The 10,027-nt window shown below is 35.9% G+C and overlaps 1 long non-coding RNA gene across 1 annotated transcript in view; it reads left to right on the forward strand.

The window, feature by feature from the left end:
- Nucleotides 1-9,245, forward strand: part of LOC111740781 — a 15,393-nt gene extending 6,148 nt beyond the window's left edge. The window contains exons 2-4 of the long non-coding RNA XR_002780742.1: nucleotides 5,312-5,578; nucleotides 5,826-5,945; nucleotides 6,074-9,245. This is a non-coding gene — a long non-coding RNA (uncharacterized LOC111740781). The remainder of the gene's footprint in view (nucleotides 1-5,311; nucleotides 5,579-5,825; nucleotides 5,946-6,073) is intronic.
- Nucleotides 9,246-10,027: the final 782 nt, after the last annotated feature.

The raw sequence follows: 10,027 nt of genomic DNA on the forward strand, positions 1-10,027 counted from the left end.
ATGGTGAGTGAATTTTACTGACCATGGAGCTTTCGATGGAGCATATATTTATTTGCTCAATTACAAAAATGATGAAGAATTCGAGAAGACAGAGAACCCAATTTTTTAAATGAGCAAAAGATCTGAATAGACATTTCTCCAAAGAAGATACACAATGGCCAATAAGTACATGAAAAAATGTTCAACATCATTAGTCATCAGGGAAATGCAAATCAAAACCACAGTAAGGTACCATTTCATACCCACTAGGATGGCTATACTAGTTTTTAAAAAAATGTTGGTAAGAATGTGGAGATTTAGAACTCTCATACATTGCTATGACGATTTAAAACGAAGCAACTGCTTTGGAAAACAATCTGGCAGTTCCTGAAAGGGTTAAACATAGATTTACTACAGGACCCAGTAATTCCACTCCTGGAGATTAGATAGATAGATAGATAGATAGATAGATAGATAGATAGATAGATAGACAGACAGACAGACAGACAGACAGACAGACAGACAGAAAGAATCTCCAAGAGATGAAAATGTATGTCCACACAAAACTTGTACACAAATGTTCATGGCAGAATTATAATAACTAAGAAGTGGAAATAACCCAAATGTCCATCAATTGATAAATGGGTAAATAAAATATGGTACATCCAAGCAATGGAATATTATTTTGTAATAAGAAGGAATGAAGTGTCAATACATGCTACAACATGAGTGAACTTTGAAAACATTTTGCTAAGTGAATGAAGGCAGACACAATAGACCACATATTAGATTATTGCATTTATATGAAATTTCCTGAATAGATGAATCTATAGAAACAGAAAGTAAATTAGTGGTTGCCTAGAGATAAGGAAGTTGGGGATAAATGGAGAGTGATTGCTAGTGGGTAGAGTTTCTTTTTAAGGTAATGAATATGTTCTAAAAGTCATCGTGGTGATGGTTACACAACTTTGTCTTTATCTTGGTGGGGGAAACACTTTGAGTCGGTGAATTATATCTCAATAAAGTTGTTAGGTAATTTTTTAAATGATGAAAGAATGTCACATGAAAGCCAGGAATGTACCTTATAACAGTTTTAACAAGAGGTTATAATGTCAGAAGTGATATTTTGACATATAATCCAAATTTGTGGATATGCAGCCAAACTCCTAGGTAACAACCCTTAAGAAAGTATCAGAAATGATGAACCAGGACTCAAGCTCTCTGGGCCATGGGCGCCTTCTACTCAGTACACCAACCCACTCCCTTGGATCCTTGCTCTTTCATTCATATATATACATTTTTTTCACCAGTAGATGTCCTTCTAAACACCACCCAGAAAAGAGAGAAAGAGAAAGTTTATGGCCAAGGAACCAAACATCTGAAGGAAAAATTTAAGGCCACTGTAGATTCTGGTCCTAGTTTTTTAATTTTCATGAAAACATTTGAGGTTTTATGGGCACAGAATTCCCTCCTCCTTCACTTTAAGGAGCACTCTAAAGATTCTATTCTGAGAAAAGTCAAAGGCAACAAATGTCGGGATGCCAGGACCATGAAGAAGTCACAAGGTCTTGTTCAGCCGGACTGCGGGAGTCATAGAGCTTCAGTTCAGAGAGAGGTGGAGGGGAAACATTAGGGAAGTCCTAAGTGTAGGGATCAGTTGGAGCTGGGGACGATCACCTCTGAGAAAAATGGGCTTCATGGCAAACACTGTGTTATTAGCCTATAAGAACTCACCCTCCTGCTTGGCAATGACCTCATCTCAAATAAACATAATCTGGCTTGCCAAGGGCACATTTTTCCCTCAGCTGTGAAATCGGCCTGAAATACTGAACTACTTAAGATCAACTCATCGAAGAAGTCTGAGACTATTAGGAGCAGTGGGAAATACTAATCATGCCAAGGATTGACCTAAAAGAGAAATTCCTACCTGAAGTTATAGGTCCCAAGAAAATGATAACACTGATTGCTTAAAAGGGAACTAGATGATGGTGCAGATGTAGGAGTGGGAGTAAGAATGAGGTGGGAGGCGGCTTTATGCTGCATACCCTTTTGTACTTTTAAAATTTTAAACCTAGTTCCTGAAACTGTCTGGAATGTAGTAGGTGTTTAATAGATAGTTTTGAAAGGATGAATGAATGAACTAAAAAATGATTTTGAATTCTGGCTCCACCGTGTTTATTGTGAGCTTTGATTCATAACCATTTTGAGCCTTAGTTTCCTCAAAAGTAGCATAGAGATTGTAATAATGACTCATAATATTGTTGAGATTAAATGAGTTATTGCATGTAAATCACTGGCATACAGTAAGTACTCAGTAAATGGTAGCTGCTGTGATGGTGATGACAACAATAATGATGATGATGTTAACTACAATAATGGTGGAAGCGAATTAGACTAAGGGACTCTCCTAATTCTCTTACGATAATAGAGCCTTGTCTAGTAAATATTGCTCAAAATAAATGCACATCATTGGGATTTGGGGAATATTTGGTTACAGAGAAGTTTTTCAATTAGAAATTTGTCTGAGGTCTATTATACTGTAGGGGATATAAAGATTAGTAGGACTAGGGTATTTCCATAGAGTAGTGGTTAGCACATCTGCTTTACACACAGAAGATCCTGGGTTCGCTCCTCAGTGGAGCCACGGTCCATACTTCGGATGCGCCTGGCCCCCTGAGCGTGCCAAGCCCCCTGGGAGTGCCAGGGCCCCTGGTGTGCTGGCCTGGGGGCCCGGGTGTGCGCTGCCAGCGCCAACCGCGTGGGAGGAGACGCCCGGCCTTCAGAGATTCAGTTCTTAAGGGGAGACAGCAACATCCCTAGGTCAGGAGTGGAAGTGGTGTGGGAGACAATAATAAAAAAAAAAGATTAGTAGGACAAGGTCCCTGCCTGCCAGGAGCTTAGTATTGGTGAATGAATGTCTTGAAAACAAACTCCAGACTATCTGATTTCTGTTGTTATTATGGTGAATTTAATTAAATGTGGTACAAATTTAATTAAAATGAACACAGCACAAAGATTCAAAAGTTGAAAAATGCAGTGAAGCTAAAACCCAAGATCTGCAGTTATTACAGTTATTAGTACAGTAATGAGCCAAATATCACATGGACAACATTCTAATCTTCCCTTTTCTTTACTTAGCATCTGGGCTTTTTGTATACTATCTATATATAGTCATAGATATAGAGGGTAGAGTTACCCACTGGTTAAAAGCATGGACCTTTCTCTGGCACTTCCTAACTCTGTGATGGTGGCAAAGAGTTTACTCTTTCTCAGTCTCTGTTTTTTGTTTTTTTGTTTTTTTGTTTTTTTTGTTTTTTTTTTTTTTGCCTAAAAAAAAAACAGACTAATAATCACACCTGTATCTTTCAGGTATGAGAATTAAATGTACCACTGCTTTTAAAACTTTAGTACCATGCAAGACCCAGTAAGTTCTCAGCTGCCTTCTATTTGAGAGGAGTAGAATAAATTTTGCCTGGCTGTAAACAATAAGGTATAAAGAACTTAGTTTAGCCCATCTCTCTTCCCAAGTTGAAGGTCAATTTTTGGTTGAATGATTTTTTAACTTCATAAATTATGCAAAACACTATTGTGCATGGCTTACGTTGAAGAAAAGAAAACTGATATCAGGAGCAGAGCTATACATTTCATAAATCTTTGCTGGTTTAGGAAAAATGGTTCTGATTTGTTCCTCCTTCTAGGATCACCATCTTGATTATTGGTGCCTCCAGCCACTTAGTCACTCAAGCTAAAACGAAGGGCCGGGTTTGAGATGGGGAAAAGGGGAAGCAGAGGAAGAGGGATTGAATGGTTGAAGTGAGAGTAGCATAAATAAAAAGGAAAAAGATGAGTGTCCAGGTTGATTTGGGGGACCGAACTTAATGAAATAGGGTATATAGTGCCCAAGACTGGAGATGATGCCATTGGACTGATGATTCCTGAAGAACAGGAGTTGCGTCTTAGTCTTCTCGGTTTCACCAGCATCCAGCACTCTACGAGGCACGAAGCTGACCTCATCAAATGCAAGGCACTGAGTATCACCCCTTCACTGCCAGGAGAAAGAGCAAAGCCCCAAGTACACTGGCTTTCTGAGTTTCTAGAGAGAAAGAATCCATTATGTTTTTCTGAGTGATAAGGTAAATATCTGGGTGGAGCAGAATATTTAAGAATTCTTAGAATGAAGACAAGGAATATGGACAAAAGCAGCAATTATAATGGCAATTGCTGCAGTGGCAGCAGCTGTAAAAATAACAAGGGTCAATATAAAAACCAGCATCTCCTAAACTTGGTTGGTTCATGGCACTGAGCCAGCATCTGTGAGACCTTTCTCTTTCATGGTCTTCAGGAGCATTGATTGAGGAAGTAGAGCAGAAGGATGTCACACGTGTTTTAGCCTTGGAGTTGTTGAAAGACCAGCCACAAAATGTCTGCTTATTATTTTCCACCTTATACCTCCAAGCCTGGAAGCCTAAGAAATTTTTGCTACATTTTGATAGATAACTCCATTTTATAGGTGAGGAAGCAGGCCCAGAGAACTTGTCCAAAGGCACAGGGCTAATATATAGCAAAGCAAGCACTTAATCTCAGATATGATTCTTAAATAAGAACTTTCTGTGGTTCCATAAAGCCTTGCTACTGGTTAAGTAATGGTAACATGTACAAGTACTATTTTTAAACAAGAAGCTCATACCTATCGCTTTATTCCCTGGGTATGCACCCATTTCTGGTCATCTGGAATACTAAAGTAAAAAATAGGAAGTATCCACAAAAGGAAAAAAAAGAGCAAAGTTATTTTATTAAATTAAATTTAAATGTATTAAGCAAGTACAAATAGTCTTACAATCAGGCACACAAGTAAATACATGACTAGATACAGTATATGTGAAATTATTATCAGTTAACACCATGTTTAAAAGAAATTTGACTTCTACCACCTTTTATTTGAAAAATTATAATAATTTCCCTGTTATTTCAAACTCCATATATTAAAAGTATTTTGATTATATTTTAATTATCCAATATTTATTTTAAATGTCATAGATACTCTTTCATATAAAGGATAAGACACAGACCTATTTATCTTTATAGAAAACTCAAGAAGAAATATTAGGTTTATCAATTCATGGTCTATTTCTATTGATATAAAGAAAAATCAGACTGATTCCACCAGGGTAGCTTGATTTTGTTTTTACTTGGCTAATTTTGAGTTATCCAGCCAAGTGATCTATATAATTCATGGAGAAAGTAACAATAGCCATTTGAAATAATATTTTTAATAGAATATCTATGACGCAGCTTTACCAGTTTCTCTTCTTTCTCTTCCTCTTTGGGTGAGAATGTCCCAAGTGAGACCTGCTACTGACGCTCCTGCTGAAAAAAAGCCACTTGCTTCATCAGATGTTTCGCCAAGCCAAGATATAGCAGCAAGGTTTTAAATTTCCTTCAAAATGAGTGCTTTTGGATAAGAAGGTTAGGTTAAACCTAACAGGATATCAGATCAAATTTTTATTTTCTGAGTTTTTTTCAAGTATACATTGGGGAAGTAACTTTGAAGCCACGGAAGGTGACCATGAAGACCAGGAAAGCCTTTGACTGGCATATGGTAAGTAAACATCTAACAAGTTCATTTAAGAAAAATAAAATAGGAACAAAATAGGCACACATTTGAAAAGGAAATCTCTCTTGAAATCAATTTCACTATTTGTCTAACAAGTTAGAAAATGTTGATGGGAGACTACACAGGTTCTGCTCCCACCTAGGATGTAGAAAGCTAAAAGACCATTGTTTCCACTCTAACGAGAAAAAAACTAGATAAATTACACAATCCTAACTGTTCTTGAACCCATCAGAGAGCTAAGGTCTCAAGACAGCCAAGCAGTCCAAGGAAAGACAGGCCTTCCAAGGAGAGACGGATGAGTAGCTGGTCTGTGGCAGAACCTGAGAGGAGACGCCGGATACCATGTAAGCAGGTAAGAATTTAGCTAAAATTTTTAACAAATTTCCAAAGACTTAATGTGAGCTAGCTTGAAAGTACAGAATCCCTAGAAGCTGCAGAAACAATGGGAATTTGCATCCACTAACTAGCTCTTCTCCACAGACTTCCCCAGGTACTCAAGAAAGACTGGTGGCTGGGCAGGAGAACAGAGAAAGCCTCCATCTGTGATGCAGGCCTGGAAAAGGGAGCAGCCACCACTACAGGGAAAGCTTGAAGCTCTGCCTAGACTCTTCTTCCTTTCAGACAAAAGCCACAGGAAGAAGGGCAGCAAATCTTGCGGATCCCTGGGAACAGGTGAAGACCACTGTGACTGAGACAAAAGTGAAAAAAAAAGAAAAAAAAAAACAACCAAGCAAACAAAAAAAGCAGAAAAAAACAAACCAAAACAAAACCCCTTTACTCCTAGAGGAAGGGCAGGAAACTCTCCTGCAAAAAACCTGTCAAAGATGCCAACAGTTTGGCTCTCCTTGGCGGGGGACAGGATCACTGAGAAAGGCTGACTTCCCTAAGCCTCAAGACCGAGGGTCTGCTTAGTACTAAGGCTGAATCTGAAAAGCAGAAGGACCTCCAACCTGCACCAGTAGGCCAGCAAACCCCAAGAATCAAGGAACAGCAGCCTTCTGAGCTTGGCAGAAGAGCAAAAATGTGCTTAGAAACTCCTACCAGGCTCAGGCTCACAGGGAAGGCTGAAAGCTGAGGGTGGTGTACCAACATTGAGAAAAGCCCTCCAGCAACCTAACCCCACCTTAATTTAATTACTGAAAACCAAAGTTAAAGAGAAAATTTTGAAGGCAGCCTGAGAAAGAAGGCTTTTCTTAATGCAGAGGAACAAAGATAGGAGTTCCACACCAAGCTTTTTACTAAAAACTGTACGAACCTGAAGACAGTGAAGTGACATCTTTCCAGTGCTGAAAGAAAATAACTGTCAAACCAGAATTCTACACCCAATGAAATATCTTTCAAAAATGAAGACAAAATAAAGACTTTTTTAGAAAATAAAAGCTGACAGAATTCATTACCAGCAGTCCTGTACTATAAGAAATGTTAAAGGAAGTTCTTCAAGTAAGAGGAATATGAAATCAAAAAATCTGGTATCATACACAAAGAAATGGATCTACAAAATAAATGAAGATGTCCGGAAATGGTGAAAATGAAAATAAATAGAATGACATTCTCTCTCTTTTTTTTTTCTTTGATCTCTCTAAAAGGTTATTTTCAAAAAGAGCAATGTATTGTGGTTTTATTGCAAATATAAAAATAAAATTAAAACAACCACAGAAAAGATGAGAGAGAATTAGAAATGTGCTGTTAGGTTCCTAAACTGTACATGAATTAGTATAATTTTTTTGAACTTAGACTATGAGTAATTCGAAATGTATGTTGTAAGTTTTTGAGCAACAGCTAAACCAAATTTTTTAATAGATATAAAATAGATTTACAAAATATTCAATTAATTCTAATGGAGGCAGAAAAGAGGAAAAAGGAACAAAGAACAAAGGGAATAAATAAAAACAACTAGCAAGATTATATATTTAAATCCAATAATCATGTTAAATGTAAGTGGTCTAAATAAACTAAAAGAGGTGGTCAAATTGGATAAAAAGCAATTATAATCTATCTACAAAAAACCCACTTCAAATAGAAAAGACATACATAATTAAAAGCAAAAGAATGGGAAAAGATACACCATGCAAACAGTAATCAAAATAAAGCTGGAGTATCTACATTAATATAAAAGTTGACTTTAGAATAAGGAATATCACCAAGGATGAAGAGGGACATTACATACTGATGAAGGGGTCAATTCACCAAGAAGTATAACAATTCTAAATGTGTATGTACCTTACAACAGAGGTGCTAGAAATGGAAAGAAATGGAGAAATAAACAAATTAACAGTTATAGAAACCCCACCTTTTTAATTAATAGAACAACTAGACAGAAAAATCAACAAGGTTATAGAAGACCTGGCAATCATCAACTGCACCTGACATTTAAAGAACAATCCATCTAATGATAGGAGAATTTATTCTTTTCAAATTTAATATTTTACTTATACTTTACTTATCCAAGTCTAGTATTAATTAGAACCTTTATTGCCTCCCAAAGGTCCTTAGAACCCTTTAACTCCTCTTATGTCTTTCACCTTATGTGCTATTCTTTAGGATTTTCATTTCATGAATATTTTAGACACTACAAAACATTTTTTAATAATGATTTATCTTTCTGATGCACTTCTATTTTCCATTGTTTTTTTATTCTTTCCTGTACCTCTGAGATGCTATTTGGTATCTTTTTTATTTTTTTAAACACCCTTTAGTATTTCCATTAGTGACAGTTTGGTGGCAACAAAATTAATTTTCATTTTTTAGATACATAAGATGACTTTAATGCACCATCATTCCTGAAAAATATTTTCATTAGGTATAGAGTTATATGGTGGCAATTGGTTATTTTCTTTCAGCATTTTAATTTTTTCTATTTTTTAAATTTTCTATTTCACTTATTGCTAGTCTAATTTTTATTATTTCCTTCCTTCTGTTTGTTTTGGGTTTACACTTCTTTTTCAACTTTCTTAAGGTAGAGATTGAACTAGTAAGATTTTTCTTCTTTTTTAATATAGGCATGTACCATTATAAATTTCCTTCTAAGCACTGCTTATCTGCATCCCATATGTTTTTGTATGTTGTATATTTTGTTTTCATTCACCTCAAAGTATTTTCTAACTTCCCTCGTGATTTCTTCTTTGATCCACTGGCTGTTTAGGAGTGTGTTGTCTAATTTCCACATATTTGTGAATTTCTCAAATGTCCTTTTGTTATTGATTTTTAATTTCATTCCATTGTGGTTGGATAACATACTTTGTTTGACTTCAATCCTTTTATATTGATTGAGACTTGTTTTATAGCCTAATATACCATCTGTTCTGGAGAGTGTCCCATGCGCACTTAAGAATAATGTATATTCTGCTGTTGTCGTGTGGTGTTTTATAAATGTCTATTAGGTCTAATGGGCTTATAGTATTATTTAAGTATTCTATTTTCTTGTCGATCTACCTAATTGTTCTATTATTAAAAGTGGGGTGTTGAAGTCTCCGACTGTTATTGTTTAATTATATCCCCTTCCATTCTGCCCATTATTGCTTCATATTTTGGAGCCCTGTTGTTAATTGCATATAATGTTTATAATTGTTATGTCTTGCTGATGGATCGATACTTTTTTAAAAAAAAATTTATACCACTTTATACCTAGAAACAGTTTTTTGTGTTAAATCTATTTTGTGTGATATTACAATTACTACTCCAGGTCTCTTCCAGTTTCTGTATGCATGGTATATCTTTTAACACCTTTTTAGACATCTGGTTGGATCATTTTTAAAAATCTATGCTACCAGTCTCTCTGCCTGTTGGCTGGAGTATTTAATCTATTTAAAGTAATTACTGATAAGAAAGAAGTTATGTCTGCCATTTTGAATGTTTTCTATATGTCTTAAGTATTTCCCCCTCTGTTCCTTCAGCACTTAACTCTTGCCCTCTTTTATATTAGATATTTTCTAGTGTACCATTATAACTCCCTTGTCATATGTGTGTGTGTGTGTGTGTGTGTTTGTGTGTGTGTATACATATACATTTGTTATATATATTGGTCATTTTTTAGTTGTCTTGGAGATTATAATTAACATCTTAATTTAATAATCTAGTTCAGATTATTACCAACTTAAAATATCAACAATTACAAAATAATTGCTCTTGTAGCTCTAGTCCCTTCCCTTTGTTTTTCGACAAAATTGGAAACTTCAGCAATTATTTCTTCAACTAGTCTGTCTCTTTCCTCATCTCTAGGACTCCCATTACATTTATGTTGGTACACTTAATGATACCCTACAGGTCTCTGGTACTGTTCATTTTACTTCACTCTTATTTCTTTCTGTTCCTTGGACTGAATAATCTCAACTGATCTATTTTCAAGTTTGCTGAGTTTTCTTCTGCTCGCTCAAATCTCTCTTGAGCCCATCTAGTGAAGTTTTCAATTATTGCACTTTTCAACTCCAGAATTTC

The sequence above is a fragment of the Pteropus vampyrus genome, unplaced genomic scaffold (genome assembly GCF_000151845.1).
Source record: "Pteropus vampyrus isolate Shadow unplaced genomic scaffold, Pvam_2.0 Scaffold68, whole genome shotgun sequence".
Lineage (NCBI taxonomy): Eukaryota > Metazoa > Chordata > Mammalia > Chiroptera > Pteropodidae > Pteropus > Pteropus vampyrus.